Genomic DNA, 17,727 nt, shown 5'->3' with positions numbered 1-17,727 from the left:
CAGATCAGGAGATTGGGTGCGCATAGAAGAGAAAGAAATTTTAAATTATATTGTGGAGGGTGAACAAGAATCTTTGTGCTTTTTTAACTTTTTGATAATTTGTTTCCTTTTCAATGCATATTAAATATTAAAAACACTTGGGTATCTTTGTAAATTAGATATTGCATTGCCATTTTGTGTATTAAGGGAAAGTTCTGTTGGCTGCTTTTGGCAAATCATTCTGTTTATGAAGAGTGCACAAATGTTTCTATGGTCTGCCAGTAGAAATCAATGCATGTTTTAGTTAATCAAAAAATGCATTAAGAGAAGGAAGGACTTCTTCTAGTCAATGTGACATAACAGCGACTGGATTTATCTTTTTACCTGAAGCAAGAGAAATTTGTTACATTTCACCAGAAAAAATACATGAAACAATGGCTTTTAAGACATTGAACATCAAGCAATGAAAGATAACGATGCCTAAAAGACAAGAAAAAACTATGTGATGAGCCCTACAACTGAATCAGCTAAGCGACGAGAGAGTTTCTAAGCCACAATATAAGGAAGAGGCAGCTCCTTGAGTTGAAGAAGCAGAACTGAAAGTTGGGGAGACCAAAGCTATTAGAGTTAACAGAGTACCAAGGACAGAGCTACACACAGAGTATTCCAGAGAACTACAGAATCTCAGATTTTCAGTAGAGGACTGTGGTATGCAGATGTGTGAGGAACCTACCAGAAACCCAGGAAAGAACCATCTGAAAGAAGTAGAAAAAAATAGTATGCAGCACTCAGACAGAGCTGAGAATAGCCCCAGACAAGACTGAGAATATCTGTTCTCTCCAGCCAGATTGGAAAAAAAAACCTAATAATCCACAGACATTGGGTAGAGTACACAGAAGGGTCTTGCCTTAATGTGGATAATAATTAGCCCTTACTAAACACCGCTCTGGTCCTGCCTAACAATCTTAAAAAGAGAAAAGCAAATAAAATAAAATAAAATTAAATTAAAAAAAACTTTTCCCAAGTAATTTAACTACATACCAAAACAAGGATCAAGAATTTTATAGAAATATAAAATATCCAGCACCCAACAAGATAAAATTTACAACGCCTGGCATCTGATCAAAAATTACCAGGCATGCAAAGATGCAGGGAAAAAAAGACCATAATGAGAGTGAAAAAATAAAATGATCAAAGCTGAACTAGAATTGACATTGGTGTTGGAATTAGCAGACAAGGACATTAAAACAGTCATAACTGTATTTCATATATTCAAAAAGTTAAGTAGGACTATAGTAGGAGATTTCAATACCATTCTCTCAATAATTGAAAATCCAGTCAAAATCCAAGCAGGCCGTTTTATTCCAAATTGACAAAATTATTCTAAAATGTTTATGGGTATGCAAATAACCTAGAACAGCCAAAACAACTTTGAAAAAGAAAACAAAATCAAACAACTAACACTATCTGATCTATTTAAAAGTTACAGTAATTTATTTTAAAGTGACTTATTTTTTATTTAAAAGTAACTTATTTAAAAGCTACAATAATTGAAGTACTGTGGTATTAGCATTAATTAGATAAATAAATAGATCAATGGAACAGAATAGATATTACAAAAACACATCCATGCATATAAGGACAACTTATTGTTCCAAAAGTGCAATGCAACTCGGTGGAGGAAGAAAGGTTCTTTTTCCAACAAACAATGCTGGAACAATTGATATCCATATGCAAATTTTTAAAAGTTTTGTACCACATGTAAATATTAACTCAAAATGAATCATAGAAATAAATGCTAAAGCTAAAACTTCTGGAAGAAAACATAAAAGATCATCTTTGTGTACCTGCATTAGGAAAGCATTTCTTTGATATAACACCAAGAGCATGATTCACTAAGAACAAACTGATCAAGTGATATCATCAAAATTAAAAAGTATTTTCAAAAGACAATGCAATGACAAACCACAGGCTGGGAGAAAATATTTGCATAGCACATATCTGATAAAGGACTTCTATCCAGAATATATAAATAATTTTCAAAATCACCAAATAAGAAAACAAACAACCTGATTTGAAATATGTGCAAAAAATTATGAACAGACTGTTTATGAAAGAAAATATACAGATGCCAAAGAAGTACATAAAGTTATATTCAACATTATTAGTCATTAGAACAACGCAAATTAAAACCATAGTGATATCTTTGGAAGGGCTAAAATTAAAAGTTTTATAATACTAAGTGGATATAAAACAACTGGAATTCTCATCCACTGCTGGTGAGAATGTAAAACCAGACAACCTCATTGGAAATAGTTTGGCAGTGTCTTAAGAAGTTAAAAGCACACCTACCAGATGATCCAATGATTTCACTCTTAGGTATTTACTCAAGAGACATCAAAGCATATGTTCATACATAATGTTCATAGCAACTTTCTTTGCAATAGCCCAAGACTAGAACAGTACAAATGTCCATCAATAGGAAAATGAATAAATAAATTGTTACATATTCATATAATAAAATATAACTCAGCAATAACAGGAAATGAACTAGTAATAAACACAATAGTATGGGTGAATCTCAATTATGCTGTATGAAAGACAAATAAAAGGACACCTACTCTTTTCAACAAACTGTATTGAGAAAACGACACCCACATGCAAAAGAATAAAGTTAAATTATCTTCAACCATATAAAATGAATCAAAATGGATCAAAGATCTAAATAAATGTAATAGCTACAACTATTCAACTCTTAGAAGAAAACATAGGAGAAAAGCTTCATGATATTCAATTTGACAGTGATTTCCTATATATGACACCAAAATCATAAGCAACAAAACAAAAAAATAGACAAACGGAACTTCATCAAAATAAAAATGTTGTGTATTAAAAGATACTATGAAGTCCAAAAAACCCATTGAATGGGAGAAAATGTTTGCAAATCATATATCTGATGAATTATTTCAAAATATACAAAGAAGTTTTACAACTCAACAACAAAAAGCCAACAAGCTCGCTTTTAAAACAGACAAAGGACTTGAATAGGTGTTTCTCTAGGAAGATAGACAAATGATCAATAAGATGCTGGACATCATTAGTCATCAGAAAAATGCAAATCAAAACCACAATGAGATACCACCTCATACCTACTAGGATGGTTTGAATCAAAAAGTCAGAGAAGTGCTGATGAGAATATGAAGTCAGGACTCTCATACACTGCTGGTGCACATGTAAAACGGTGCTGTGAATCTAAAGTGGTGGGAATGTCAAATGGTGCAGCTACTTCAGAAAGCATTCTGACAGTTTCGAAAATGAACAAACATAGAGTTACCATATGACCCAGCCAATTTCACTCCTAGGCATATACTCAAGAAAAATGAAAACATACGCCCAGAAAAATAAAAACATATGTCCATATGAAAACTTTTACATAAATGTGTATATCATCACTATTTATAATGGCCAAAATGTGGAAACAGCACAAATGTCCATCAGTAGATTAATGGAACAAAGTGGGGGTAAACCATGTTATGTAACATTATTTAGCCATAGAAAGTAATGAAGTATTGACACATGGTACAATATGAATGAATCTTGAAAACATGCTAAATGAAAAAAGTCAGTCACAAATTACCAGATATTATATGAGTCTATTAATAAAAATACCTAGAACATGGAAATCTTTAGAGACAGCAAGTAGACTCATGGTGGCTTAGTGCTTGCTGGGAATGTCGGGGTGTTGAGGGGATTGGGCTGTGATAACTGAAGGGTGTCTTTCAAGGTGATGAAAATGATCTAAAATTGATTGTGTACTGAACACACGAGACATTGAATTGTACACTTTAAATGGATGAATTGTATGATACATGAGCTACATCTCAATAATGGCATATTTAAAAAAAATAAGTAAACTTGTATGCTGACATATTTATGATAAAGTTTGGTTCTGTGTCTTTCTCTCCCACTGTCTAATAGATGATCATAATTAGAGTTTCATCAGCCAGGATGTGCTAGTTTATGCTGGTAATAAACAACTCTCATATCTCAAATGGCTTAAAATAATAAAGGTTTGGTTTTATTTTTTACTCACATATTCGTCATTTGGTGGCTGGGACCTCACTTGGCTCTGGCAGCCTCACTACAGAATCCATGTTGCTATAGCTGCCACTAAAATGGAACATTACCTGTCCAGAAGGAAAAAGAAAACCGAAGTCTGAATGGTTCACTGTAGTAACCCAAGGCTTTATGTGAAAGTTTGGCTAGTCTCTTCTGTTCCCAGCTGATTGGCCTAGAACAATCACATGACCTCTCCCAACCACAGGGACCAAGGAATTCAGCTGGACTTTGTTGAGAAGCCAGAGAGCTAGAAATATTTCAGGAACAGCTGTAGTATCTATGACATAGCTAATATTCATTAAGTGCTGACTATGTATCAGGAGCTGTTCTAAACCCTTGTATGCATTATCTCACTTAATACTCAGAAGTAAGTATTTTGAGGTTAATGCCGTTATTATCATCAACCTCAATATTTTACAAATAGAAAATTGAGGCATAGGAGTCAAATAACTTTCCCAGGCTTAGTAAAATAGCTAATTGTGGGAATTTGAATCCAAAGCCCATGGTTTTGACTTCCAGACAATATTGCCACCCAGCAATCCCACATTTTCTTTTCCTTACTCAAACACAAATCCATCACAAAGTGCAGGAAAGCTGCACTAGCATATATTACTAAGTGACAACAGGTTAGCAGTTAGACCTCTAGTACTGTCTAGTGTGTTTCTGGTGCACCGATGATTTTCCCATGGTCCTTGGCAGAGCCCTGGGTTCCCAGGCTCGCCTTCAGGCATGCTGAAAGACCTGGCAGCTTCAAGCAGAGCAGCTCTGCTTCATCCCTTTGGCTTCCACTTGACTTCACTTATTTCTTGGCTGACAAAACAAAGCTGGGAAAACTGCACTGCCCCACTGACACATTTCCATCCACGCTAAGCTCAGAGACACATTTTAAGCAAAGCTTAAACCAAATGGATGAATCAGGCCCCTCTTCTGTTTCTGTGGTTAAGAATGCCCACTTTTATGTCATGGTAATGGTAAGCATTTTGATAAACACTACGATTATGTGAAACATTGAGAAAAATAAATTCTAGCTTGGAAGAAAATAAGAATACCTAATTCATACAAGGGTATTACTTACAGGATTTAGTACCAGTAAAGTATGCTACTAACAAAGATCTAGTTCAAGAGTCAGTGCTTAGAGGTTGGCAAATGGTGAATTGAATCCTTCTACCCTTCCATACTCTGTTATTCAAATTCGGTCTTTATTGAATTCATGCTACCTGGTCATCCACAAGGCCCAGCACAGTGCGTACCACACGGAAGATGTTTAGTAATACTTCTTGAATGTTTGAGAGAATGAGTGAATATTGGGGTGTAATTGGAAGCATTCCAACGTCGCCAGGAATGGGAATTAACTAGATAGGTAGAGACACAAAGCAAGCATAATACTAAAGACACAATGCAATCAGTGAGTTTGTTCTTTCTGACAATATGGATCTTGTTAATTACTGGAAGTCATAGCAGACATTTTTACAGGGTAATATCAAAGAATAAATTTGGACTGCATTACTGGCATAAATTGGTCAAGTGAGAGCCCACTGGGAGAAAAAAATGGGGAACTTTCCAAAACCTATGCAAAAGAGAAGCATATTTTTCAAGCTGGTACTCCTAAGTCTCCCCTTAGCAGTAGGAACTAGTTTAATGTGATAATAACCTCTCTCTGGGGTGGCATCTTAAAAAGAAACAAGCTTCCCAGTTCTGTGACCCTTCAGAAGAAGAATCCCAGCAGGAATCCTGAGTCTTGGCGAACACCCTCCAGCACCGTGAAATCTTTGAAGAGACCCAACTTTGAAGAGTGCCTTCCTACCGTTATTGTGCGCATGCATACACAATTAGGAAGAAAACCATGCCACTCTGATTTCTAAAACCCATCTGAACTTTCTCATAGTTCTCTCCTTTGATAGAAACTGCCCAAACCCCTTCGGAAATTTTTCAGAGGCAGTGAGGAGCCACTGGAGGAAGCATATTTTCATCAGGCTGTTATTATGGGAATGCTGTCAATGGGGAAAATAATGGGCAAAGAATGAAAATTCTGATTGTCCAATCAAGCAACTTGAACCCTCTGAGACTTAAGGCCAAGAGATGGAAGGGAAATTAAATGACAAAATAAATCAAATACATTTTACCTCTCAATATATTTGAAGGGGGAGAATGTAGCCTGCTTGTGCTGTCCCAAGGTTTTCCTCAAGTAATATATTTAGAGTTGATTTTTAGCTCATTATTGCAATTTTCCTTCAAGTGGTTTAACAGTCACAATTCAATTCAACCTTTTTTTTTTTTTTTTTTGGCCAGTAATAAATCAAGCATTCTGTATGGGTTCTGTCTGTGGTTTTCAGATATCTTGGGGCTTCTCCCTTGATTAAGATAAAAGGATGACTTCAAAAGATTTTAGGATCCAAGAAATGTCACCTTTCACAGAGAGAAGGAGGAGAAGTTCAAAGAGGGGTTAGTGCAGGGCTTCTATGAGAATCGTTAACAGTCACTAATGCAGAGCACATGTGAAAACAACAATAATATTATGAATACTACTAATATTTGTCAAATATTACTTTGTTCCAGGTGGTGAGTGTTGAGTTTTATATTAATAATATCATTTAATTTGGATAAGAAACATGGTGGTCTGCTTGAAAAGGATTCTATCCTTCAATTAAAATGGCTTGACAAAGAGGATGCAATTTGGAAATGATTTTATGGCTCACAGATGTTAGCTATTATTGTGATGTGTGTCTTGTGGAGTTATATTTTAATGTATCAGTCCACGTGTTTTTCATTCTTAGGAACTCCTTTCTGTCCTCTAACTGTTCCTTCTGCAGGCAAGACTGGGGAGTATCCATTGCCTCAGAGAATAGTTAGTACAGCAGAAAAGCAGAAAAATAAGTTTCTGAGCTTCAAAAGCCCTGCAGAGCTGATAACATAAATAGTAGATGTGAGAGAGAATGATGGTAAGAGGAACCTACTCCACCTCCAGACTGGAAGCTTCTCTCCTTGTGACCCTGAGATGTGGCCCTGGACTTAATCCCTGGGTAGATTGCAATAGAAACCTCCAATGGGTTTGGAGGGATCCGAGAACTTAGAAGACCTGTGCTTCTTTCTCTAACTGACCCTGGGGGAATGGCAGGTCACACACAGCATCCTCACATTCAGCATCTTTTGGGAGTTTCAAAGAATATAGAGTTTGCTGCAGGGATTATCCAGGCAGATGGGCCTGAGGCATCATCATAAGAGAAATATCAAACATTTCTCTTAACTCTGAATAGTCATGGAAATAGCTGAAAGGACCGGGGTTAGGATAGAAAAGGAAGAGCAGCTATGAACTGACAACTCCCAGTAAGGCAGAGACTCTGCACATGCCAGTGCAGGTGGGTGTCACCAACACCTTGCTCAATTACCAGAACGTCCTACTCTATCCTTCCCTGACATAGAGACACAACTCACAGGCTGGGGCTTAGGCAACAAACTGATTGAAATGACCCTCAGTTGATTGAAATTAATTCTCTGCTTCCTAGAAGAGTGGAATTTTGAAAGAGCAATTGAACTGAGTTGTACAATAAGGAAAGCTGGATTTCTGCACACCTAAATTCCACACACCTGTACCTATTCCTCGTTTCCCACATTGTGTCAGTGCTCAGATGCCACATGAGAAAGGAATTTGTTAACTCCTGTGAGGCTTTGGGCAAGTCATGTTAGCTTTCTAAGTTCCAGTTCTTCTACCTGTTGAATGAGAGAATTGGGCTGAAAACAGTGGTGTGGAATCACTTCAGGGGCCATCCAGAAGAATAAGGGAAGCCAATTTGTGTGACCTCCCTCAAGATTCCCCTGCCCCAACTTTCAAATGAAGCAGCTATTTCAGTCTGATTGGGTTATATTTAATTTTTTCTTTATCTATTGCAACTGAAGTATTGAGAGGAGCATTTATCATTCTACTCATTTCATGGCACATTTTCACCATGAGATCATCGCTGACCTTTTCTTATTTCACTTTTTTTTTTTTTTTACGTAGAGTCTTGCACTGTCACCCGGGTTGGAGTACAATGGCGCAACCTTGGCTTACTGTAACCTCCACCTCCCTGGTTCATGCAATTCTCCTGCCTTAGCCTCCCAAGTAGCTGGGACTATAGGCACCCACCACCACGCCTGGCTTTTTATTTATTTTTATTTATTTTTTATACTTTTAGCAGAGACAGGGTTTCACTATGTTGGCCAGGCAGGTCGTAAACTCCTGACCTTGTGATCCACCCTCCTCGGCCTCCCAAAGTGCTGGCATTACAGTGAGCCACTGCACCCGGCCCACTTTTTCTTTTTATCCCTAGTCTCCATTCCTATTCTTGATAATAATACTAACAATCTCACATACCTCCAGATGTCCCCACTTTTGAGTACATTTACATTGAGTATTTATGAAAGGTTAAAAAAAAAACTAAGATTAACTCTGGTTCTATATAAAGAAGTTTACAAACCACTTGGTTAGTTAATTACTTCTAAGGTCCTCTTTACTTTCTATATGCTAGGAAGGTGTTACAGGGTGAATTGTGCCTCCTTTCCCACAAAAAAGATACGTTGAAAGTCCTAAACACCAGTAACTCAAAACAAAAATTTCTTTGGAATTAGGGCCATTGCAGACATAATTACATAAGATGAGGTAATATTGGAGCAGGACTGGCCCTTAATCCAATACACCTGGTGTCCTTATAAAAAGATGGCCACATGAAGACAGACACATGAGGAGAACGCCATGGGATGACAAAGGCAGAGATTGGAGTTATGCAGCTATAAGCCAAGGAACACCAAAAACATTCAGCCAACTCCCAGAAGCTAAGAAGAGGCAAAAAGCTTCCCTTATAGGTTTCAAAGGGAGTGTGGCCCTGCTGACACTTAATTGCAGACTTCTCCCCTCCAGAACTGTGAAACAATGCATGTCTGTTGTTTAAGTCACCTAGTTTGTAGTCCTTTGTTATGGCAGCCCTAGCAAATCAATACAGAAGGAAAACAGAAAATAGTAACTTGCAGATATAATAGCTTTGCTTCTCTGTTCCTGAGTGGATAGGAAGTGTTCCAACATGCCCCTCACTCCTTTTTTGCTTTTGCTATATTTACTTCATCACTTTTCTTTCTTCCTTTTTTTTTTTTTCCCCAGCCCACACTACAAGATGGATTGCCAGAAGACAGAAGAAGCCATTTCAGTGTTTTGTTTCTTTTTAAACTTTTCTCCTCAGCACAAGACAATCTCACTAGAGAACTGCATCTATAAATGTGCACATTCCCCGACACAACCAGAGGTGTCTCATCCTCAAGGTCTATTTTTCAGTTAGGCCTTGGAGCAGGGTTCCAGAATTTGTTCAACTCCGGCTAACTTAGCAAATGTTTCTTGATGATTTCTGCTTTGGTGACAGGCGCACTTGATGACTGTCCCGTAGAGATACACAAGCATAAATTCTGTACTGGAAGGCTCCAGTCTGGAAAGTGTGAGTACTGCACAGAAAACATAGCAATGAAACAAAAGCACCATAGCTCTGGGCTGTTGCCATGGCCTGTTCTCATGTGTGGGTAATTTATATGGCAGGCAGATGGAGATCCTGTTTTCAGAATGTGTGTAACTCCACTCTTGGTTTGCTAAGAGAATGCTTATCTAGTCCCAGCATGCAAGTGGGTTAAGATATTTTACTTAGAGTTATTTATGCATTTACACATCCATACATGCAGTCAAAAATATTTATTGAACACCTGCGATGTGTGAGGCTCTATGTGCCAAAGATAGAGCAGTAAATAAAATAGAAAAATCCCCATCCTCATGAATTATACATTGATGGAGGACGTGGGGACAATATACAAAATAAATGAAAATATATAAATACTTAAAATAATGGCTATGAGAAAATATAATGCAGAAAAGGGGAATGGCAAGTACCCCCAAGGATGTGTGTAATCTGTGATTTTAAACAAGGCGGTCAGGGAAGACCTTACTGATTAGGTAATATTTTGACTTGCTATCCCTATGGTGCTATGGAAGTAGTAATGAACTTGGAATTGAAAACTCTGGATTAAACTCTTGTTATGGACTGAATTATGACCTCCAACCTCCTAGAATTCATATTTTGTAGCCTTAACCCCCAGTACCTTGATATGTGACTGTCACATATCAAGGCAGGGTTAAGGCCCTCAGGGTGGGGCCCTAATCCAATATGATTGGTATCATATGGGAAGAATCGCAAAAATAATAAGCTTCAGGGATGCGGGTGCATAGAGAAAAGGCCATGAGAGGACACAACAAGAAAGTGGCCATCTGCAAGGCAAGAAGTGGCCTCAGGAGAAAGCAGGACTGCTGAAACCTGCATCTTGAACTTCCAGCCTCCACAACTGGGAGAAAATAAATGTTGTTTAAGCAACCTAGTCTGTAGTATTTGTCATGGCAGCCCAAGCCAACTAAGACAACTCTGATGTCTCGGCAGGGCTTGTGATCGTGCAAGGAACTGACCTCAGTATCCTCATGTACCAGAGGGAAGCAAGACAGACAGTCAAGGTCAAGAGTGAAGCATCTCTCAGATTCTGTTCCTTGTGATCCTCACAAGAGGGAAGAGTTCTTGTTCTTTCAGACTTCAACGGACTTCAGTCTCTTGGAACCCTTCATTTCTATAATCCATGACCTTAAATCTAAACATGTCTCAAATGTAAACATATCCAAAACTGAGCTCTTCCTCTTCATCCCCCCAAATCCTGTTTCCACCTCACAGCCTTTCCACTCCACGATTTTACCTCCAAACCCCTTTCAGTTTCTTAACCAAAAACCTCATAGACATCCTTGGCCTTCACTCTTTCTGTCAAAAACCAAATCCAATAATGTCCAGGAAATCCTGTTGGGACCCTACCCTTAAGGCATATTCTAGACCCCAGTGACATCTTGTCATCTCTGCCAGTAACCATGCTAGTCATGTCCCAACATCTCTGAGCTGGGTTTTTTTCAGGGGCTTCCCAATGAATTGCCTGCTAGCATCCAACACCATCTTTCTGGTCTACTTCAACAATAGCGGGGTGATCTTTTTAGCCTGCCTACATGTCCCCATGCCAAGATCCTCCAGTCAGGCCTCACCCGAAGCCTTCTTTTTTTCCCACTATAAAAGTCCTTCTCTGCTCACTCTGCCCTCCCCTTTGAGTCCTGTATCAAACACAAGTGGATTGTGGTGGCATGTTTCTCACTATAGCAAACTGACTGAAATGGTCTTTGCTTGTCTCAATTTGGTGGACTTCACTTATTTTCCACAGATCCTCATGTTTAAAACATTTGAATAATGATACAGAATGGTTTATGGACCACAGAGAATATTTTTTAAATTTATCTTTGTTCCATAAAGTGCTTATTTTTGAAGATTGGATTTTCTGGATCGAAATAGAAAGAACATAAGTCTAGATAACTAAGCAATTTGACTAGAATTGGAAGCTTTTGAGCATCTCTATGGGTAGTTTTTCTACCAATACATCACATTAAACCATCTCTGGACATTTCTGTAAATCTGAGCTGTGCTTAAGGCCATTAACCATTATCAGCATTTACTCTGCTGATATTCTCTTTATTTTTCTATAACATTTTCTGTTTTGTTGGTCCTTAAACTTAATTTATGTTGTTCTCTCCTCAGCAGAAATCAAATCAGTGTATTCTACGTTATAAGCCCTTCAGATTGCCTCCACGTTATAAGCCTTCAGATACGTTATAACTCTGTTAAATTGGTCATTTTTTCTATTTATGGAAAACGTGCTTTCTTTTTTATTTAGTATTATTTCCTAAATACAAAGTTCCCATGAAAAGTGTTTTGTTATTCTTGCCTGCCATGTGATTTTATCTACTCACCCACACAGAGCATCCCAAGTTAAACAAGTATAGTGTAAGTGCAGGACATCTCAGAGTCTAATATGGCTAATCTACAATAGTGGACATTCTTGAGATTTGGAGAATGTTTGCACGATACCAAAAGGATTCCTTGCTTGTGGAGCAATCTTTATATTAACAATTTCGCCATATTTGTCTGGCTTTTACATGTTGTCATGACTCTTCGGAAACTTTTCCAGGTTCTTCTCATTAAACAAGCCTTATCACAGAACAGTTTTTGGTTGGTTTGTCAGCATTGAACAGTTGAAGGCAAAAATCTGCCCATTCTCTTGTAAAATAGCAACATATCCAAAACTGAGCTCTTCCTCTTCATCCCCAATCCTGTTTCACCCACAAGCCTTTCCCACTTCCCACGATTTTACCTCCAACTTTCAGTTTCTTAAACCAAAAACCTCATAGACATCCTTGGCTTCACTCTTTCTGTCAAACCCAAATCCAATATGTCAGGAATCCTGTTGGACCTACCTTAAGGGCATATTCAGACCACAGTGACATCTTGTCTCTCTGCCAGTACCATGGCTAGTCTCATGAGTCCCCAAATCTCTGAGCTGGTTTTTTTCAGGGGCTTCCCCAATGAATTGCCCTGCTAGCATCCACACCTCTCTCATGGTCCTACTTCAACAATAGCGGGTGATCTTTTTAGCCTGCCTACAATGTCCCCATGCCAAGAGTCCTCCAGTCAGGGCTCACCCGAAGCCTTCGGTGATTACAAGTAATCATGTATTAATCTGAGCACTTTTGGTCTTATATACAAATCAATAAATTTTATCTTTCAGGCCTTTAAAAACATACCATATCTTGGTTGAGTGTCAAGGGGAAAGGTCTCAGTGCTCAAAACAACTGCTGACATAACTTCTATATTTCATTTTCCTACTAAATAATACCTGCTATGTTTAACACATTTTAATTAATGCTGAGCCCCAGATGTCACTGTGCACAGAGAAGCTTAATATTATGAAACTCTAATAAAACTTTGATCCAATCAATTTCAGGTACTCCAATCGTATGGTTGGTTTTTGCTTATTTGAAATGCACATTGTTAGTGTCTTGTTTCCTTTCTGCCTATTCTCTAGGTTCTCTTTATATTTTATTTTCTTCCTGGGTAATGGAATTTGAGGCAATATGCTCATGCTAAACAAATAGATATATTTTGTGTACTTTTCAATTTAGGAAGATCAGAATGAAGTGGGTCATTTACTGTTAGGTAAAAATCCAATATAGTTTATGGAAAATAATAATCTCCTATCTTTGTATGGTATTGTATAATTTTCAAAGCACACTCACATGTATTAATCTGTTTGGGTGTAATAATTGAGGTTAGAACCTCAGCCTCAGAATCCAGGCAGACTTGGAGATTAAATCTAGGAACGTCATTTACTATAGTCTGACTCTGGGGAAGTTACTTAAGTTTTCTACACTTCGGCTTCTTTACTTGTAAAATCGAGCTAACAATTTACTACCTAAAATGGTTGTTGTGAAGATTAAGTAACATAATATAGAAAGTTTTTATCTCAATATTTAGTTTATACTAAGTGTTCAGATATTTCAGGCAGTAGTGGTGGTGGGGGTAGGGGCTTAATCACCTTGAAGTAAAAAGCAAAATTTACCTCCATTTCAAAAGTAGGAGCATTAATGACCAGATGGTCTCAGTGAGTTACTCAAGACCATAGAGCTAATTAATGAAAGAATCAGCCTGGAACTTGGCTTAATTAAGTTTAGTTTGTTGCTTCTTAAAAATCAATAGAGATAGTGGAATATTTATTAAAAAAAAAAAAAAGAGTCTATTTTGACACTTCATATAATCCTCTCCCACATAATTCTGATGGACCCATGTTTCCAAGGACTTTGACCAATACCTCGAATAGTGAGTTGCTGCTAAGATATCATTTGATAGATATTTGAAAGATATTTGTGATGGTTCATTTTATGTGTCAACTTGACTAAGCTAAGGGATGCCCAGATAGCTGATAGGACATTATTCTGGGGTATGTCTATGTGAGTATTTCTGGAAAAGTTTGGCATTTGAATCAAAAGACTGAATAAAGAAGATCTGCACCTACCAATTGGGTAGGCACCACCCAGTTTTCTGAGGATCCAAATAAAACAAAAAATCAGAGAAGGGGCAAATCTCTTTGTTGAGCTGGTACATCCATCTTCTTCTGCCCTTGAACATTAGAGCTCCTGGTTTTTGAACCTTCAGACTCAGGGACTTACATCGATACCCGACCTCTCCCACTTTCCTCAACTCCAGTTCTCAGGTCTTTCACCTGGGAGTGGGAGTTAAACCATTGGCTCCCTGGGTTCTCAGGGTTTCAGAATTGGACAGAATTGTACCACTGGCCCTCCTGATTCTCCAGCTTATGGACAGCATAGTAGGGATTTCTTGGTTTCTGTAATCACGTGAGACAATTCCCATGAAAACTCTCCTCTAAATATATATGTATGTATGTACATATACATATACACACACATATCATATTGGTGCTATTTCCCTAGAGAATCCTGCAAATGGAAGATTTCCTTGCAAAATATTGTGAGGTCACTGTGATTGTTATCTGTGTGTGCTCAAGGTCTGTTTTCTCTTCGGAAAGCTCCAGCTCCTTTTTTCTTTGGGGATCTAGATCTCCCTTGGAGATTACCATTAAAGTATACACCCATTCAGTAGCCAAGGAATAAAATGGTGTCATGTAACTGAATTGAACCAATCTCTGTCTCCCTGAATCTTGAAAATAACCCAAATAATGAAATCTATTGGCCTTCCTTCATCCTGACCTTGGTGCTTTGTAGAGGCTTACCATTAGTTGCTGCTACCTAGATCTTTGGGGATGCTTTGTCCTTATTCTTTCTGAAGCTAGGTTCTTTCACTTTGCCTTTTATTCTGGGGGCTATTCTTTATCTTTCTCTTATAGTTTTTTTTTTAATTAGATTATTCAGAGTCAGTTTTTTGTACAAAAATTCCAATTCATAGTAGTCAGCTATTGCCACAAAACTGCTGCAAAACAAACCACCCCAAAACGCAGTGACATATGGAACATATTTAATTCCCATTCACAAATTTGCAATTCCTTTAAGGGTCACCTGATGTAGGGGCACTCAGCCTCAAGCTGTAACTTCATTCCAGGGGAAGTTCCATGTGTCTCTCATCCTTCCTGGACCAGTTGTATGTTCTTGTTATTGCAAAAGAAACTCAGCAGGTCAAGCTTAATCATGCAAGCACTTTGTAAACCACTGCTTCCATCTTGTCTGCTAATATTTCATTGACTAAAGCATGACTAAGGCCAAGTCCAAAGTCAAAGGGTGACTCTCTACCCATGAAGATGGTAAAAATGAGACAGGAATAATAGAGAGTGGTCACAGAAGAACAGAAAATTCCAGGCATCAGTTGTACGTGGTTAGCAAATGGAAACTGTTGAAATAGCTGCATAAGCTAGGGACTGATAAGACCCTGAAAATCAGGATGTGGGCCAAGCTGGTGAAGACTGACTGGACCAAACATGGCACTGGCTTTGACCTAGGTTTCACTTAGGATCTCATTATACACTCATTAACATACTCAATCACACATGCCCGAGCACCTTGAGAGTTCCAGGAACACCCATATTTGGTGAAAAATGGGTGACACCGCAGTTCCGAGAAATCTTTACATTTTCCTAAGAATCTTCATAAATATTCCATCCCTTGGCCAAAGAAACCCATAGTGCCCCAAACTCCCAAACCCAATGGTGTGACTCACTCTCTTGAGTACACCTGCACTTCCCTTTCTTGAGTGTGCACTTTTCACTTTGCAATAAATCTCTGTACTTTCCCAATTTTTTATGACTCATCCTTGACTTCCTTCCTGTGAAGGTGTCAAGAACCCGGATGCTGGCCAGAGGCAGGGTCCCATGGGAATTTGGGGACCTCCTCTATCCCACTGGTATCAGAAGCAGCACCGAATAGTTGCTGAGTATCAAATGCAGATAGATTAATTTGCATTAAAATGTAATTTCTTCACTCTGTAGGGGAAGAGGATTTTTTTCTTTAACTCCCATAGGTTTATTCCTAGTTGGAATAAACCCCTGTAACAAAAGATAGATTGACAAGAGAAAAACAAACAGAAATGTATTCACATGTATATTGCATATATATGAAAGACATCCAGGGAATGAGTAGTTCTCAAAGAGATGGCTTTGAATTCTAGCTTATGTAGCATCTTCAACAAAGAAAACAGTAAATTTTTATAGATGTGACAAGACAAAGGAAAAGAACTTTAAGTCTCTAGGGCAGCAACTTGTGAGAAGGCAAATACATGGCAGATAAAGATGGGTTAGTAAAGCTCATTAATGTAGATTCCTCTGGTACCATCTCCAGGGTAACAAAAGTCTAAAGTTGTCTTAGTGACTAACCATTGTTCTCCCTGGTAGCGGGTGGGAGGTGGAATACCTTTTGTCTTTGTAAATCTGTGTCCTTCTTTTAGGCAAATACAGAGAGGGCAGAGAGCTTTCCTGCATAGGCTTCTTCTTAATTGCCTTCAACTCAATTATTCTTTATATTTGGTGGCAGCATATTCTGGTCTTCCACACCTCTAAGATTTCCTCTTAAAACACAAATAGGATTGGAGAAGAAAAACATGAAGGCTTTCCATTAACAACCTACCTTAACTTGGGCTGTTCCGTTGGCTAGTATGCAGTGTCCACTGATAGCTAAGAAGAATCTCTGAAATAATACCCAGAAGGTTCCATTTTACCAAAGGACATCAGGATTCAGGAGAAAAGGAGACCCAGGTTCATATCAGGGTGTTTAGGAGCATATGGAAATTCAGGTGAACAAGATTTGTAGCAGCTAACAGGAAAGGTAAATTTTACTGGATATATGCATCCCTTTCCTATCATAAGTGAGAGGGAAATGAAATAAAAGTGTACTGATTTCTTAGGTTTGTAAGATTTGGATCTTCAATTTAGGGCTTACACAGAATGGCTCACATGTTATTATTTCCCTGTGCTTTGCCATTGCTACACTGTAAATTTGGAGTCCATTGTTATACAAAAACTAGCATATAGTCTTGTCTGTGGAAGAACTGAGTAAATTGTTTTTTGATTCTGACTCTAGGAGAACATATTCCTTTCAGCCTCTTTGCTTTTCCTCTATTGTGTTTTAGTTGAGGTTACCAGATGTCCCGTCCAGCAGGATCATTAACACAGACCTTGGAGGAGGGGTGGGAAATTTAGAGAGACAAGAGACACAAGAAATGGAGACAAGACAGTATCCTGATCAAGTCTTGTTTAATGGCGGCGGTGCAATGCCTTATATAGGCTGGCAGGGAAGAGGAAGTGCGGCAGAGCAGGCAGGGAGGAGAATAATGAGAGATGTCACCAGGCGCATGCTCAGTAGACTTAGTCTTTCCCGGGCGCAGGAAGTTATCTACGCATGTGTGGGAAAAGTTCGCGCGCACGGGAAAAGTTGATGATGAAGAACCAGGAAGTGCGCCATCTTGTCTCCGCAATGCGGAGCTTAAACAACAGAGGCCGCGGCAATTTCCGGGCCTCACGGCTCTGGACAGGTCCTCCTTTTTTATATTATTAGTGACTAGAAGATAGTCCCTCGGGAACTGCGCCTGTCTTAGGTTGGAGTGACACATCTCTTCACTGGTACCCGTCATGGGATTAGGCAGTAGCTATGACGGCCCTCCTGTCTTAGGTTAGTGAGAGATGACACTCTCTTACCTGTCATTGGCTGTCCAGTTCAGCGCACAGGGAAGGTGGTTTACGGCAAGC

General features: G+C 38.5%; 1 long non-coding RNA gene across 1 annotated transcript in view; it reads left to right on the top strand.

Annotated features, from left to right (window-relative positions):
• The first annotated feature begins 16,584 nt into the window (after window positions 1-16,584).
• LOC108523822 (uncharacterized) overlaps window positions 16,585-17,727 on the top strand; it is a 19,943-nt gene continuing 18,800 nt past the window's right edge. Inside the window, exon 1 of the long non-coding RNA XR_001883901.1 lies at window positions 16,585-16,807. This is a non-coding gene — a long non-coding RNA (uncharacterized LOC108523822). The remainder of the gene's footprint in view (window positions 16,808-17,727) is intronic.

This window comes from Rhinopithecus bieti, unplaced genomic scaffold (genome assembly GCF_001698545.2).
Source record: "Rhinopithecus bieti isolate Rb0 unplaced genomic scaffold, ASM169854v2 scaffold_76550, whole genome shotgun sequence".
Lineage (NCBI taxonomy): Eukaryota > Metazoa > Chordata > Mammalia > Primates > Cercopithecidae > Rhinopithecus > Rhinopithecus bieti.
Note: the sequence above shows the minus strand (reverse complement) of the source record. Positions and strands in the feature narration are given on the sequence as shown.